This window comes from Chlorocebus sabaeus, chromosome 13 (assembly GCF_047675955.1).
Source record: "Chlorocebus sabaeus isolate Y175 chromosome 13, mChlSab1.0.hap1, whole genome shotgun sequence".
NCBI classification, from domain to species: Eukaryota; Metazoa; Chordata; class Mammalia; order Primates; family Cercopithecidae; genus Chlorocebus; species Chlorocebus sabaeus.
Window position 1 is genome coordinate 57,247,806 of NC_132916.1, and position 16,382 is coordinate 57,264,187.

General features: G+C 38.3%; 1 pseudogene; it reads right to left on the reverse strand.

Moving 5' to 3' along the window:
• Positions 1-11,909: 11,909 nt before the first annotated feature.
• On the reverse strand, positions 11,910-12,836 carry LOC103240347 (high mobility group protein B1 pseudogene; annotated as a pseudogene).
• Between the last annotated feature and the right edge of the window lie 3,546 nt (positions 12,837-16,382).

Here is a 16,382-nt window from a genome sequence, read left to right on the forward strand (position 1 = left end):
CATTGATTGCAAGGCTGCTCTCCTAGAAGCTCTGATTTAGAAGGACAGAAGAGGTTATCTGGAAGAAGTAACATTTAGCCAAGACCTGGAATTATAACAGCTTTAGGCAAGGAGGTTAGGAGAGCAGGATGGAGTAGGGGATTATTCTTTTCAAAGGGAACAGCATGGGCAAAGGCACAAAAGTTATGGTAGAAACATTCAGAATGGTTGGAGTATTAAGTCAAGGGTGGATGGCAGCAAAAGACAGAAAAACCCAATTACAAAGGCATTGTAAACAGTAGGTTTTTATTTTACCTTCAGTGTAATGAATGAGAACTCAATGTGTTTTACGAGTGGGTTGGCAGTATCAAACTTACGCGCTGGAAGATCTCTGATTTTGTGCAAAGGGATGAGGGCAAACAAGCCAGGGGCAGGAGGCAGCCTGTGAGCTCCCTGGTGAGAACTGCTAGCTTGGTGGCCTGTCACGAATCCTTACTACTGCTCTTGGCACTTTTCCTGAATCTTTCCCTCCTTACTGACGTCTGGCCCTCTCTGGACCTGGTCAGCCACTCAGGCCAACTGTCTTCCTTCATGGCTGGTGTGTGACCTCCCTGCTTCAGCCTCTGACATGATGGCCACAGTGACTGTGCTCTGGTTTCAGTACTTGGTCACATTGGCACCCAACAATGCAGAGGAAGCAGGTGGGTAACTGGAATGTAAGTAGAGGAAAGCAAGGCCCTATCTGTCTAATTCATCTCCCTGTGGCTACAAATGTGTAGCAGTAGTGTCTAGGGGAGTAGTATGGAGTAAGCACTCAGTTCATATCTGCTACAGAATGAGGGCTCTGTCTCTGGCAGGGGCCTACGGTAGATACCAGAGGCCAATTCCAACTTCTGTGGATAGTGTGGAGTGATTGTAATTTGACTCAGCTTGTCATTGTCTCTGAGGGGTCCTTTTTATTCATCCTTTTGATCATACCTCCTCTCGTGTTTCCACCTTATTCTTTGCATTAGTTTTTAACAGGAAAAGGAGATTGAACATTTTTTTAAGTGTCAGTCAATCTCAAAATATTGTATGTTAGCTCTACAAGCTATCCTGCTGTGCATCTTGGGCTTATTTGGAGTTACTTTGCCAAAGCAGAGAAAGTACAAATCCTAGAAACCTGTTTCTCACTAAACTCACTTCATAAACCCATCCAGAGTCATTTTCCACAATGGGATTGAAAAAGAAAGAAGAAGAACAGGCAGTAATCAATTGTAGCACTTACTAGTTTACCCCTCAAATCTCAACCTTTTGCCAGCATTTAGAGCAGGATCCCGGGAGGACAAGAAATAGAGAAAGGAGGTTAAGTGAGCTCCTAAAATGGTCATAATTTTCCAAAGTTCATGTTTTAAAACCCTGGGATCAGTCCCCGGAAGACCATTTATTCAATTATTAAAACAAAATTATGGATAATGCGCTTTCCCCCACCAAGCTGACTGGATATTTGTCAAACCTGAGTTGTACCCATCGATAATAGGGATTAGGAAGGACTTGCTATAAAGTGCGAAGTGTGTGTTTAATTGTTACTGTAAGAAAAATATAACTTACGGGTAAACTGTGCAGAATCTGAGACAAAGTGCCCTTTTTACTTTTGTAGGAATGTCATGCTAACCAAATGTGTCCGCATGGTTTCAATTAAGCAGAGGAATGTTAAATGTAAAGCTAAATTGATGAAAATAACCAAACTTTCTGACAAACCAATAAATTGGAGTCTAGAACTCATTGCCCATACTGTATGGCAGCCAGAGAAACATTGCTAGATCATCAATTTTTACTTAATTTTTGAGTTAGTTTATACTTGAAAAGAGAAAAGGAATGCTAGGAAAGTAATTTAAATTATTCCCAGCTATAAACAGAGAATATGCATGTTGGATGTAGACCTTATTCTTCCCTGTATGCAATTGAACTGATTGTTTATTCTTTTAGCAATTTCCTCACTGAAATTTTTGGAAACGTAAGACAGAGTTTTCAGGGAACTCTCATGTCAACATTTTGGCAAATGATCTGGCAACATGCTAGTCATTGGACCGCCTTTCTGAACTCCTCAGAACGACTCCATGGCAATCTGTTTTCTTTGAAAGTGATGTTTTAATTTTCCTTCCCTCAAATTTTTATTCCTTCAAGTTGCTGTCACTTTGAGATGACAATATACTAGAAAAATTATGAGTTTGGAGAAGAAAATTCTAAATTTCTTCCTGAAAACAGAGGGTAAAATTACATAGTCAGAAATATGACTCTCTGCACATTTCTGCTTATGTCAGAAGTTTCCATTTCTAATACAGAAATTTACCTCTGAATTGGTCTTTTTATTTCGTGGGAGATGGCAGGAAATAAACCTTTGAAATCAAAGAAAGGGGAAGCTAAGACCATCATCTTTACCACTGTGAAATGGGTACCCTTTGGTGAAAGGTCAGTCAGAAACCCAGGCTCCCACATCTTGATCTCCACTGCCCTCCAGGTACAGAAGTTTCCTGTGATCCTCTCGCTGAGAAAGTAGAACTGCTTCCACATGTAAGGTAGTGTCTCTCAGTTTCTATGGCTCTATCCCAAGCCCAAAGTGTGCCAGAAGGACCCTGTATCCTATTTGGGCCAAATTTTAGTCCAGGCAAGGGCCTATTTCAAAACCTATTAATGCTATAATTTTTTTTTCTAACAACACTGGGGAGCAATCAGTTTTTCTTATTAGATGGTCACTCAACACTTTTGTCTGGTGGCCACTCAAAAAATACTACATTTTGCAAAATTATTTTTGGGCACTTCCATGAAACTGCTCCTAAAAAGGAGCAGTTTAATTTAAAAAAAAATTAAAGTTTCATGCTCCTGTTTTTATTAACGTTTCAAACCTTTTCTCAATGTTTAATCAAATTCATCTGAAATTTAAATCAGAGTTAATTACATATATTATGTATTTCCAAGGACTTACACTACATTTTAAATTTTTATTACTTATTTAAATGGCATTCAGAGGAAAAAGATGAAATAATCTCATTTGAGGGCAGGCAACATGGTTTTCCCTCAATTTACCTTTGCATCTAGTTGTTACTAATGGTGCTGACTTCATATAAATGCTCAATTACTATTGCTGCTATAGTTCTCGTTAACTGCTGTATTTAAGATGAGTGGTGGTGGCCTCTTGATCAATCAAGTATTTAAAGCACCGTATCTTTTAAGCTTTTGTGTTATCCACACATTTAATTTGCTTAAAACCTCTTAGGTATTCATTCAAATCACAGATGAAAAAGTTGGATATCTGTGTCCTGAGATAAGCTGGTAGTTATCTCCCTCCAGGTTCAGTTGATTGGCAGATATTTATTGGGTATTTAGGCCCTTTGCTCAGACCAGGGTTGCAAAGATAATATTACATGATCTCTGTCTTCCAATAACTCTCAATAGAGATGATAGTAAAGCAGTGATTAATAAATATTCTATCAGTCAGCTATGAATTCATTTAATGTGGTATTCCCCAGATCACAGTCCTCATTCTTTCCATATAAGTGTCTGCTATATATAGATAAGGCAATAGGATAAGTCTTAGAAAAAGATTATGCTTTGTGATATTTATTTCATTTACAAATTTATCTTTAAAGACTTCATTAAGAGTTTTACTGTAATCAAGCCCCACTATACCTACCAATTTAGGATAGTTTCAGCCCGGTATAGACAGGCATAGTTTGCAGGGAACAAGGTTAACTCTCCAGTTCAGCGTAACTGAAGCCTTTTGATACTCTGATTTCTTAGTTAGGTATTCCTCTGACTTTTGCCGTCCTCTCTTCTGGGTTTGATCCCACTTTTCTAATAACTTCTTTGTATTCATATTTCTCATCCATCTTTTCTTTAGTCTTTCACAATCCCCTGCCCTCTGGCTATCTCCAGCACTCCTCAATTTTCACATTAGTGTTTAGCTCTTGGTCAATTTGTTGTTCATTCCAACATTAGAACTTTCAAAAATATGTAAAGATAGCTAATAAACATATTAGACATGATATTTGTAAGTCATGATACATTAATCACTCTCATTACATATATTTTCTCTAAATATATCTGATATAACTTTTGTCTCTAGCCAAAAGATATTAAGTCATATGTAATGGGGGTAAGAAATATCACCCTTTATACTGTACTTCAGCCTATGACTCAAAGACTGATCAATACAAAGTTATCATGAGGATGGTGGGGCAGCATATTTCAAAGTGAGGTTTCAAGGAAGTCTTTATGGACCATCCCTCACCAAAGAAACACTGTTAGGCCCACTTCATCTGATTTGCCCTTCAAGAGCTGCCTACAGTACTCAGGAACCTTACCATTACAGCAGATAAGTAGATGGAGTCTAGAAGGTTTTCCACTTGACCAATGGTCAACCATGTTATCATCCTTCTGTTGTCATTTTGGTAGACAAAGAATAACATTCAGATTCAAAAATCATTTATTATTAAGGGCCTATTGTGTGTAGGCATAGGCACTTTCACAATAAATTGCTATTCTTTAATTTAACAAATATGTATCTTGAGAACCCATTATGTGCCAGGTTTGTGTACTATATGGAAGATTTGATATTTGGTCTAAAATCTTGGGGGAAAATCCATCAAATATAAAATACGAAAGTGAAAGTCTCTCAGAAAGTTATTTGTGTTTTTGTTTTTGTTTTTTTGAGATGGAGTTTCACTCTTGTCACCCAGGCTGGAGTGCTATGGCACAATCTCCGCTCACTGCAACCTCTAATTCAAGCAATTCTTCTGCCTCAGCCTCCCGAGTAGTTGGGATCACAGGTGCCCACCACTACACCCGGATAATTTTTTTTGTATTTTTAGTAGAGACGAGGTTTCACCATGTTGGCCAGGCTGGTCTTGAACTCCTGGCCTGACCTCAGGTGATCCACTGGCCTCAGTCTCCCAAAGTGCTGGGATTATAGGTGTGAGCCACTGCACCCAGCCTCCAGAATCTATAAATGCTATACAACAACAAAACAAAATGAGAGGATTTTAAAATGGAATATTGTGGATATTTTCATATGATTTTTCAAGCACAAAGCAGAATGAAGCAAAAATTACTTATGGGGGAAATACACACATTTTTCCTTTGTACTTTTTTTTCTTTTTCTTTTGCTCCTGCTTGAGCATTAACAACAACATATGGTGAATATAAGTTTGCAATATATATAATGCTTTTGTATTTTTCATAAATTTTAATGTAAATACTCAAATTCAAACTGAATGGATTAGATGAATCCAATTCGTATATGAACGGCTCACATAACTTTGGTTCCTAGGAAACTGGTGTAACCTACTTTTTGGTAGATTCCTTTACCTTCATTCAGAAGTGCACTTTTCAGTGTTGGCTAAGTTCTAAGAACAGATTAGAAAGGAATAGGCTAAGAACTCAGAAAACCTTGTTCGTACTTCTAATTTAGGCTGTGACATTAGCTTTGTTCCATTGCTTCCTCATATTTGGCACTGGTAAAATGTCTATTGAATAGCAATCTTAAGAGGTACACTAAAAATCATTTCAATTTTAAGGGCTTTAATAATAATACAGGTTTAAAAACAGCAGCGACATAGATAATAGTAGCTAGCATTTATAAGGCTAAGTATTTTATTTTATTTTATTGTAGAGATGGAGTCTCGCTCTGTCACCCAGTCTGGAGTGCAGTGTTGCACGATCTCGGCTCACTGTAACCTTTGCCTCCAGGACTCAAGCAGTCCTCCCACCTCAGCCTCCAGAGTAGCTGGGATTACAGGCATGCACCATCATGCCTGGCTAATTTTTTGTATTTTTAGTAGAGGCGGGGTTTCAACATGTTGGGCAGACTGGTTTCGAACTCCCGACCTCAAGTGATCCACCCTCCTCGTCCTCCCAAAGTGTTGGGATTATAGGCGTGAGCCACCATGCCCAGTAGGCCAAGTATTTTAAATACATCCTCTTGTAATTCTTACACTTCTCTGTGCTGTTGGCTCTGATATTATCTCCACTTTGTGAGTTTCAAGAGATTAACTATGTTTCCCAGATCTGAATGCTCTTAATGCCTGTGTTATGGAGGCTCTTTTGGATTTTTTTCTCATTAGTTGGTATTTGTCTTAAATGAATAATACAGTAATAATAGCCATATCTATAAATCCAAAGCTAGTGCTCATCACCTTGTTTGAAAGACTTTATGTAAAAGTGTATGTATATATCTCTATATAAATGCTTTCCTAAATACAGTGTATAAAGTCTGATGTCATATGTAAAGGTAATAAGAAAAGACTAAATCTGAATTGGAGACTTGAGATAATATTGTTTACTTATTCGTAGCATCATGGGAACATTTGAAAATAATATAGCAGAAAGTTAAACAAATGGGAGTGGGGCGTTACAATGGAATAGCAGTCCTTGAGATTCAGTGAGACACCAGTAGGATTTTTGGAACAGCATTTTAGAAAACCCTTTGTCCATGGTGACTTCTTTTTTCCTTGGGGCTGTAACAAAGGACATTTTACTAATAGAGCAATTTATGTTAAATCCCTTCCTGAGCCCAAGAAAACCTGGACTTTTACTTCCAGGTTATATTTCTCTCATTCTTCTAAGACTAAGGTTTGAAAAAAGCTTGAAAAGCAGGATTCAATAAATACATGAGCTTGCTAGGAATATTTAGACACTCGGTCTTGTGACTGTGGAAAATCATTCACTCTAGCAGAACCCAAAGGGCTTTTATTTCCCGTTATGGGAAATACAATCTGGGTGAGATGGAGAACGTTCTTTAAAGGGAGATGTTTGTGGGTCACTTCAAAGTTACGCTTGCTTACCTAGGGCTCTCTCCTTGAAGAAACTTTGTTAACGTCAGCATCCATGTTTCCTTTTTCAGTTTAGAAGGCGCATTTCTCCTCCCCACTCACCCCCACTTCCTGTTTTCTGGTAGCTTTGCAGATTCGAAATGCCTCTCAGGACATAGTGTAGGGGCCAAGGACATGGTGCCAAACAGCCATGATTTAGAACAATTGAGCCCCCCTGGATGTATTTTTCTACTTTACCAGCAGTTTGATGACTAAGGACTATAAACTTTGAATACTGAGTCCAAGTCCCTGTAGACTGTTCTGTTCACAATTCAACTCCTACACTGTTTTATAGAGAACAACACTGGCTCTTGTCTTTAAAAAAATAAAAAAGGTAATTTCTGGTTCTTTAGACATACTGAAACGTGATATTTTCCAAATGTTTAGAAACTATGATACATGAGAAGACCAAGCTGACAGTATTATTATGCATAATTTTTTAGGGTTGTCTTTCCCTATTTATTACTTGTGGTAGCAGATAATCAGCTCAAATAAGTTATTTGAATATATAGATCCATTTTGGAAGGCTGAGATGGGAGGATTGCTCGAGCTCAGGAGTTCGAGGCCAGTCTGGGCAACGTGATGAGACGCCATATTTACAAAAACACAAAAAAATTAGCCAGGTGTGGTGACATGTGCCTGTAGTCCAACTATTCGAGAGCCTGAGGTAGGAGGATCACTTGAGCCTAGGGAGGCCAAGGCTACAGTGAGCCAAGATAGAACCACTGCTCTGCAGCCAGCCTGGGTGACAGAGTGAGACCGTGTATCAAAAAAAAAAAAAAAGGAAAAAAGAAAAAATAATAAAGGAATATATATATACACATATATATGTGTGTGTGCGTATATATATACACATATATCTATATCTATATCTATATCTATATAGATATCCACCACACAAAACCCCTGTAAGGACTCTCTTTGTCCTGTTGGTATAAAGAAGTCTTTTCTCATGGAAAAAATAAATAAATTCTATTTGATATTTAAAAATGTAACAAACATTTACTGAGAGATGGCTAAGTGCCTTGCACTGCACTAAGTGTTGAACAGTAAAAAACAGTTTCTGTGGACAAGAAGTTTCAGGCCCAGAACAGTAGGCTTCCACAAACACATGCTATGCTATGCTCTACTGTGTTTACTGAGATTACATTAGATCTCGTAACCATAAAAGACAGAGATTTCCAAAATGTATTCTTAGTGGGACTGCTGCTTAAACTGCAGTGTATTAATAAACAAGACTACAGGAGAATGTTCCACAGTCAAATACATGTTTGGAAAACTCGTGACTAGGCAAAGTTAAATAGGATTCTGTTGAACTCACCTGACCTCAGAACCCTTTTCCTTAAACATCTTTAGGGGCAGGTTCCTGTAAAACACAAATTTTGCGAAACTGATATGTTAACTTTTAATAACTTGGAAACTTTATTTATAGGGTAGTTTCCTGGGCTAGAAAGTTCCAAGGTGACAGTTATCATTGGGGTTGAGAAATCTGCTATGGGACACTTTGCTGTCACTGTTGGAGAGCATCTAGAGCCTGTAACCTTTTACTTGACATGTTAGCCCTCATGGAATCCCAGCTCCCAGTTCGTCCTATTTCCTCAGCTTCCCTGCCACCCTCCACTGATAGAGTGTGAGGGAGTCAACAGGAACACATCGCAGAGTGGGGACAGGTGTGCTCCTGCGATGGGTTTAGTTTGGAGAGCAGCTGGGTCAGGCATCACCCTGTGAATCTCCTGGGATAATCCAGCTCCCGGACTCTGTAATAAACCTAGATATTTGTTTTACTAAGTGAGATGCTTCCCTGAGCGTTCCTTTGTGTACAGGGACAGTGGAGACAGCTGAATTTCTCCTGGATGCAGATGGTCATTTCAGGGGAGATGTCTAATGATGCTTTATAGCTTTCAAAGTGCTTTCACATTGTTTGTTTCATTTGATCCTTCTACAAATCCCCTGAATCAGCATGGCAGAGTTTTCTCCCAACTTTGGAGATATGCAATTTAGGCTTAGAGATGAAAGGATTGGTCTAAATTTACATGATAAGGAAATAACCAAATCAGATTGGAACACAGCCACAGTGCTTCTCAAAACTAACCTGGAAATCTTGTTAAAATGCCAACTCCCATTCAGTACGTCAATGGTGTGGCCACAGATTCTGCATTTCTTATACTTTGCCACATGATGCTGACATCCCTATTTCCTGCTAGGCAATAGTTTAAATAGCCAAAATTCTAGACCATAACACCTTATATAAATACAAATTGGTTGAATATGTATGGGAAATTTATTTCTCAAAAACCATCTTCAAAATTGTCCCCTGAGTACATGCAAGACTCATGACCCTACTAGATGTGTCTCTATGGTCATGTGGCTGTGCTGTTCATAATCTTTCACTCAAATCCGTCATTGCATTGGTCAGCGAAACCCCCGTGCTATGCTTTGTATTCAATTCTCTCTTTTTCACTTCACACTGTTATTCACATCTGCCAACCTGTCCCCAGTCCTTAATTAGCCCATCTCTTCCTTCCAAGTATGTTGCATCTCATTTTCAAGATTTAAAGATAAATTTTTACTAAAAGTTTTCCCTAATTGAATCAAACTATCCCAATCTATATCTCAGGGCCTCAATCAGTGTACATGTGGAAATACTACATGTATTAACTTTTTTGTAGTCTATAGTGTATTTTTTGTAAGCCACATGTTTGTATAGATGACATTTACTATGAGGAAAGAATAGCTTTTTAACTGTAATCCTCTTGTGGATAAATTTCTTCTAGGAGGATAAGTATGTCAAAATTATATCTTAATGAGGCAGAATGAGTAAGGAGCACCATGTTGCAGGTAACAATGGGAGGTAATGGTTTGTACCATGGCTTCTGGAACCACACACAGACTTGATTTGAATACCAGAATTTACAATCTATATGAGCTAGGCAATTTTTTTTAAACTTCTTTATACAAAGGGAATTCTCAAGGGAGTACTTACTTCTTCATATTAATTGTTCATTAAATTTTAGAACAACATTTTCTGTTTTGCAGAGAATAGTTAACACAGGCCTGTGGTTGTAAAAATATAGCATGACAAATTGAACTTTACCGTCAATTTCATAATGTTGTACACAAGGATAAGGTGCTGAGTGAATAGATTCATTATTAATTGATAAATATACACCCTTGAAAACTACAGAATATGATCCTGAAGTCTTTGCTTTATAAAGCTATAAGATTTGTTTTCCAATTAAAAAATGAGATTATTATCTATACTTACAAAGTGCTAAATAGAACTCTTGTGTTTTCAAAATGAGTATTTTTAAAAAAAAATTTGGAAGATTCTTATTAACAAAACTAAAAACAAAATAATCTGTGCCCTTTGTAATTATCGAGTTTATTTTCTGTAAGGTGTGAAATATCAAACTACATAACTCTTATTGGCTATAATTAATATATACAACATCTTTTAAAGTATTAATAATTCTGAAGCTTGTTTGCATGTCTGTTTGAAATCTAGAGAGAGTATGAATGCAGATCCAAAACCTCAGGTGTTTTCCCATAGCTTTGCCTCTGTTGTAACTTCTGTCATTGACAAATCCTTGTGTCTTAAATTTGTTTGGTTGCTCAAGGCTTGGTTCCCCAAGTTTAAGCTGTTAACCTGCTGAGGGGAGTCAGGGTGTGAGACAGGTAATTATAGGACAAGCTTATGGGGTTTGCGTGTGAATTTTGGTCATGAAGAAGATGCTAGATATGGATAGTTCCAAGGGAGGGAGATGCTAAAGGAAAACAGGAATAGGAAAGAACACATTATGTTTATTAAGGAAAGTGAAGAGCTTGGCTTTAGTAAACTGCCCATAGAGTAGAATGGAGAAAGATAAATACAATGGAACAAGTAAGGATCAACTGGTAAACTCCCACATGGTGGTGGGATTCGAATGTCCTGCTAAAGGTTTGCACTTTGCTTTAAGTCTTGCTAATTAGAGAAATCACATGATGGAATATGTTTTAGTTATATTATCCAGGCATTTGGTTGTGCAAGAATGGCTTGGGTCTGGGAGAGATTGAAAGCAGGAACTCATTTAGAAGTCAGCTCAATCGATGCCATGCGAGGTGAGAAGTGGTATCCTAGATCAGTAGCTGTGGCAATAAAGAGGGCAGGATAAGAGAGGTAAAGCAATTGTATTAAAAAGAATCAGAGCATTCCATTCTGTCTGTTTGCATTTGAGGAAACAGAAGAATGGGAGAAACCTACCCTAACTAGAACATGCAAGCCCAGTGAACCAGCAGAACCATGTCACAAATGGCAAGACCAAGAGATGATTTGTTTGGTTTTAGATATGTTGCTTTGAGATAATTCCAGAATCTTTAAATCTCGATTATCTGTCACCTAAGAGGGTCAAGAAGTAAAATGGAGAAGAAACATATGGAAGAGGTACTTGAACTGTACAACCACGTAAATTTTCTAAGGAGATAAATTGAAAAGGAGAAGATACAGGGAGATAAGGATGGGATCATGGAAAGGAGTAATGGACTGGAGACAGGAGGAGGAATGGTTAGTGAGGTAGGAGATGAATCAGACAGAAGGCAAAGTGGAAGGGTCTCTTTGTTTCGTTTTAATAAAAAAAATTATGTATACTTGTAAGTATTCAGAATGACAACAAAAGAGCTGCGACTTTTTTTTGCAATTAAAGTGGTATTCAGTTAACAGAACAATTATTTTGCATAAGCTGCATCAGAGACAACTGAAAATGTAGAAAACTACCATCTCCACATATAACTAATTTGTGCTCTGCACCAACAAGAACCTGCTTTAAATTTCATGCCAATTTACAACCTCCATACTGTACCAGGCAAGGTTAGGGGCTATTGAGAATACCACCAGGAGGGGCTATTTAAAGACACAGTGGGTTACTGTGTTAATTATACAAAAAAAGACACTGTATAATTTAAAAACTCATCTTACATAGTCTTACATTTCGGTTTTTTTCTTTAAAAGAAATGAGTTGTGTATAGGACGGTTAAATGTTTTATTATTAAAAAAAATTTTTTTATTATTATTTTTTAAGATGGAGTCTTGCTCTGTTGCCCAGGCTGGAGTGCAGTGGCACAATCTCCTCTCACTGCAAGCTCCGCCTCCTGGGTTCACACCATTCTCCTGCCTCAGCCTCCCGAGTACCTGGGACTACAGGTGTCTGCCACCACCTCCGGCTAATGTTTTTGTATTTTTAGTAGAGATGGGGTTTCACTGTGTTAGCCGGGATGGTCTCGATCTCCTGACCTCGTGATCCGCCCGCCTTGGCCTCCCAAAGTGCTGGGATTATAGGTGTGAGCCACTGCGCCTGGCCGAATGTTTTATAGACAAGAAAAAAACTGTGATAGAACCAACTTATTCATCATCATCATCTTCTTCTTCATCTTCATCCTCTTAATCTTCCTCTTTCTCATCCTCTTCATCTTTCTCCTCTTTCTTTTTCCTGCGTTTCTCAGCCTTGGCAACTCCCTCTTTCACTGCATCAGGTTTTCCTTTAGCTTGGTGTGCAGCAATATCCTTTTCATATTTTTCCTTCAGGTTCACAGCCTTCTTTTCCTAAGGATGCTTGTCATCTGCAGCTGTGTCATTCCACAGCTTTCCCAGCATCTTCACACCACCACCAACGCATAGGACAGGATGGATGTTCTCCTTTGATTTTTTAGTGATACTCAGAACACAACAAGAAAAAGGCCAAAAGAGGCCTCTTGGGTGCATTGGGATCCTTGAAGTTCTTTTTTGTCTCCCCTTTAGGAGGGATACAGGTTGTCATTTCTCTTTCATAACAGGCCTTGTCTGCCTCTGCCATATCTTCACATTTTTCTTTCTCTTTAGCAGACGTGGTCTTCCACCTCTCTGAGCATGTCTTAGATAATTTTGAGAAATTGACCGAAGCATCTTCGTTGTGCTTCTTGTGCTCCTCCTGACAAGTTTGCACAAGAATGCTGTGAAGACATTTTGCCTCTCAGCTTCTTAAGATCTCTTCTGCCCATGTTTCATTATTTTTCCTCAGAAAGACACAGAGTTGCCCTGTGCCAGTCCAGCTTTCACTTGCCCCGGTGCTGTCCCTATGGAGCTCAGTGTACTGCAATGGCGGGGAGAGTGAGAGCCAGACACAGCCTCACCGGAAGAGTTTCTTGAATGCTGAATAATTAATAGTACACCATGCAGCAGAGAACTAGGGGACAGGTTCCCAGGGAAGACTGTGTCCTCTTTAAATTTACAACTTGCCTCTCAATATTTATGCACACACTGCTACATGATGTAAACATTGAAATATTTATCATGGAATAAATTTAGATAAATAGTGATAAAAATAAGATTACTCATTTTTGATTCATTAAATTTATGTGAGAAAATAGGTACAGTCTTTTTAGCAAATTGCAAAGAAATTGATTTCTGTATCAGTAGTATAAGGATAATAATAAAAATTATGTAATATACTGAGCTACTGCAATCACAAATCATGTATACTATGATGTGAATGAACTACCCACACTTCTAATATCAGCCTCCTCACCAGAAGTGGATAATATCAATCTCATCCACTCTCCCTCTGCAAGAATAGATCCCATCAATTCTTTGCTTTCTTTCTTTTCTTTTCTTTTTCTTTAGAGACAGGGTCTCACTCTGTTGCCAGGCTGGAGTGCAGTGATACCATCATAGCTCACTGCAGCCTCAAACTCCCAGGCTCAAGCAATCTTCCTGCATCAGCCTGCCAAATAGCTGGGATGACGGATGTGTGCCACCACACCCAGCTAATGATTAATTTTTTTTTTTTTATGGCAACGGGATTTTGCTGTATTGCCCAGCCTCATCTCAAACTCCTGGCCTCCAGCCATCCTCTAGCATTGGCCTCCCAAAGAGCTGGGATTACAGGCATGAGCCATTGTGCCTGGCCCAATTCTTTGCTTTCTAATGGGCCATTTCTGTCAGCAAATAAAAATGCTATTCAATTTTAACTTGTTATTTAATATTTTTTTCTTAACTTCTTTTTTTCTCTTTCAGTTTTTGCCCATTTTCTCAAAAAAGGCGACTTTATCTGCTGCCTTCAATTTCTCTTTCCCCATTGCTTCTTCATCCATACTAAACAGTCTTTCATTCCTATCATTTCATTCCATCACAACAGCTTCTGTCAAAGTCACCAGTGACCTCCATATTGCTAAATCCATTAGTCTCTCAGCCTTCCTGTCACTCAGCCTATCAGTAGCTCTTGACACAGGCAGTCACTTCTGGGAAAGACTTTCTTCATGTTGCAAATTACACATAACACGGCCCAGACAACTACCCTTTCAAATGTGTTCCTCCTGCCATGGTAAAAGGCAACTCTATCATCACCACTGCTTGGGGCAAAAAATCGTGTTGTTACCTTTGATTTCTTTCTTTGAAACCCCACATCCAATCTGTTAGAAAACCCTACTGGCTCTACAATGAAAATGTCTCCAGGAATATGGCCCCTTCTACTCTTGATGGAAGATGCTATCATCTCCCACCTTGGTTACTACAAGCCTCCCAACTCATCTCCTTGTTTCCACCCTGTGCCTTCCTATGGTCTATTCTACACAATAGCCAGGGATTCTTTTAAGCAATTGCTGTATAATATTATATTATATGTAATAAATTATATGTGTTATATGTATTAAATTATATGTAATAAAATTTCTTTGTTTGAAACTCTCCAATAATCTCCTATGTAACTCAGAGTAAAAGCCAAACTCCTTATGATGGCCTACAAGATCCTACATAACCCGGTGCCCGCTGCTTCTCCGATCCTGATGTTCCCAATAACCGTGATATGTTCACCTTAGGAAAACTGAAGTTGATGAGTCTTTGCTTGGGCATCCATGTGGCTCACTGTCTCAATTCTTTCAGGAGTTTGCTGAAATTTTACCTTTTCAATGGGACCCTTCTTGATCTGCCTATTTAAAATAAGTCCTGGCCCCTTATGCCTCTAGTCCTATACCATACTTTATTTTTCTTTTCTGCACTTGCTACCTTATGACAACAAGTTTTCTTTTCTTTTCTTTTTTTAAAAAATAATATGAACTCCATTGGAGTAGAAGTTTGTTTTTTCATTCTAGTATTCAAGCACTTAGAACTGGTTCTGGCCCATAATAGGCACTCCATATATATGAATGAATTAAAATAAAAACGAAATTAGCCTAATTTGATTTAATGAAATTGCTTGCATTCACCTTATATTGAACATCTGGAAAGTTGTTTGTATTGACTTTGGAGTATTTTAGATTCTGATCCAGTGATAATCCAATGATATATTTCAAGTGTTGTTTAAGTGTTTTAGGAAATATTGGTTTCAATGGGAGTATTACTTTATGGAAAGTAATCTACATTTGTAGTAAATGCATCAAGAAACTAATATATGTGAGAAGGTCCTGGCATGGATTATCAGTGATTATCAGCTTCATAACCGTGTTCTCCTGGCTATAAATATGTCTCACTTTCCATACTCAATGATTTAATGAGAGGCACTGTGGTCAAATGGAAAGAACCTGAAATTTTAAGTCTGAAGTCTAGGTTACTCCTCATCAATTGGGTACCTTGCATAAATTACTTAACTTTTGGGGGGATATTTTCCTCCTTTAAAAAAGTGGTAACAACAGTGAGTTGACTGTAACAATTAAATGAAGTCTGAGAAACTTGTTGAGAGCATGTACTTTGTTTTGTTCATTGTCGTATTCTCAGGGATTGTCACGTGTGAACAGTGAGTGGCACACTGTATGATCCATGAAATATTTGTTGAATGAATGAAAAAATAATGTGTGCAAAGAACCCAGACAAGTGCCTGGCACAATGTAGGCACTTAAAAAATGGTAGTACAGGCACAGTGTCTCTTGCCTGTAGTCCTAGCATTTTGAGAGGCCGAGGCAGGAGGATTGCTTAAATTCAGGCAGAAAAAAGTAAAGTATGGTATAGGACTAGGTGCATAAGGGGCCAGGACTTATTTTAAATAGGCAGATCATATTTCTGGGAGCTAGGAAATCCAAGATTAACACGTCAGCCTCCCAAGTAGCTGGAACTACAGGCACTCACCACCACACCTGGCTGACCGTTACATTTTTTTATAGAGATGGGCTCTCCTTATGTTACCCAGGATGGTCTCAAATGCCTGAATTTAATAGGCAGATCAAGAAGGGTCCCATTGAAAAGGTAAAATTTGAGCAAATTCCTGAAAGAATTGAGACAGTGAGCCACATGGAATTTAATGAGCCAGGGAGGTTGAGGCTGCCATGAGCCACTGCACTCCAACCTGGGTAACAAACAAGACTCTGTCTCAAAAACAAAGGTAGCTATTGTAATAGGTATTAGTAAATTAACTGTATTTCTTTAGTTATACTATATTCAAGAGCATAGAATAGATTCTGGCTGACTTTAGCTGTTTATTCCTTTTTAGATAGATTTGAAGATGTTTGATTGAGCTTACAGAACATTTTTAACACTGGAACTAGAAGGCGTTTTCACTTGCTTTTCTCTTGATGAAAAGAACAATTCAACACCGACACTATAGCTGTAGTTAAAAT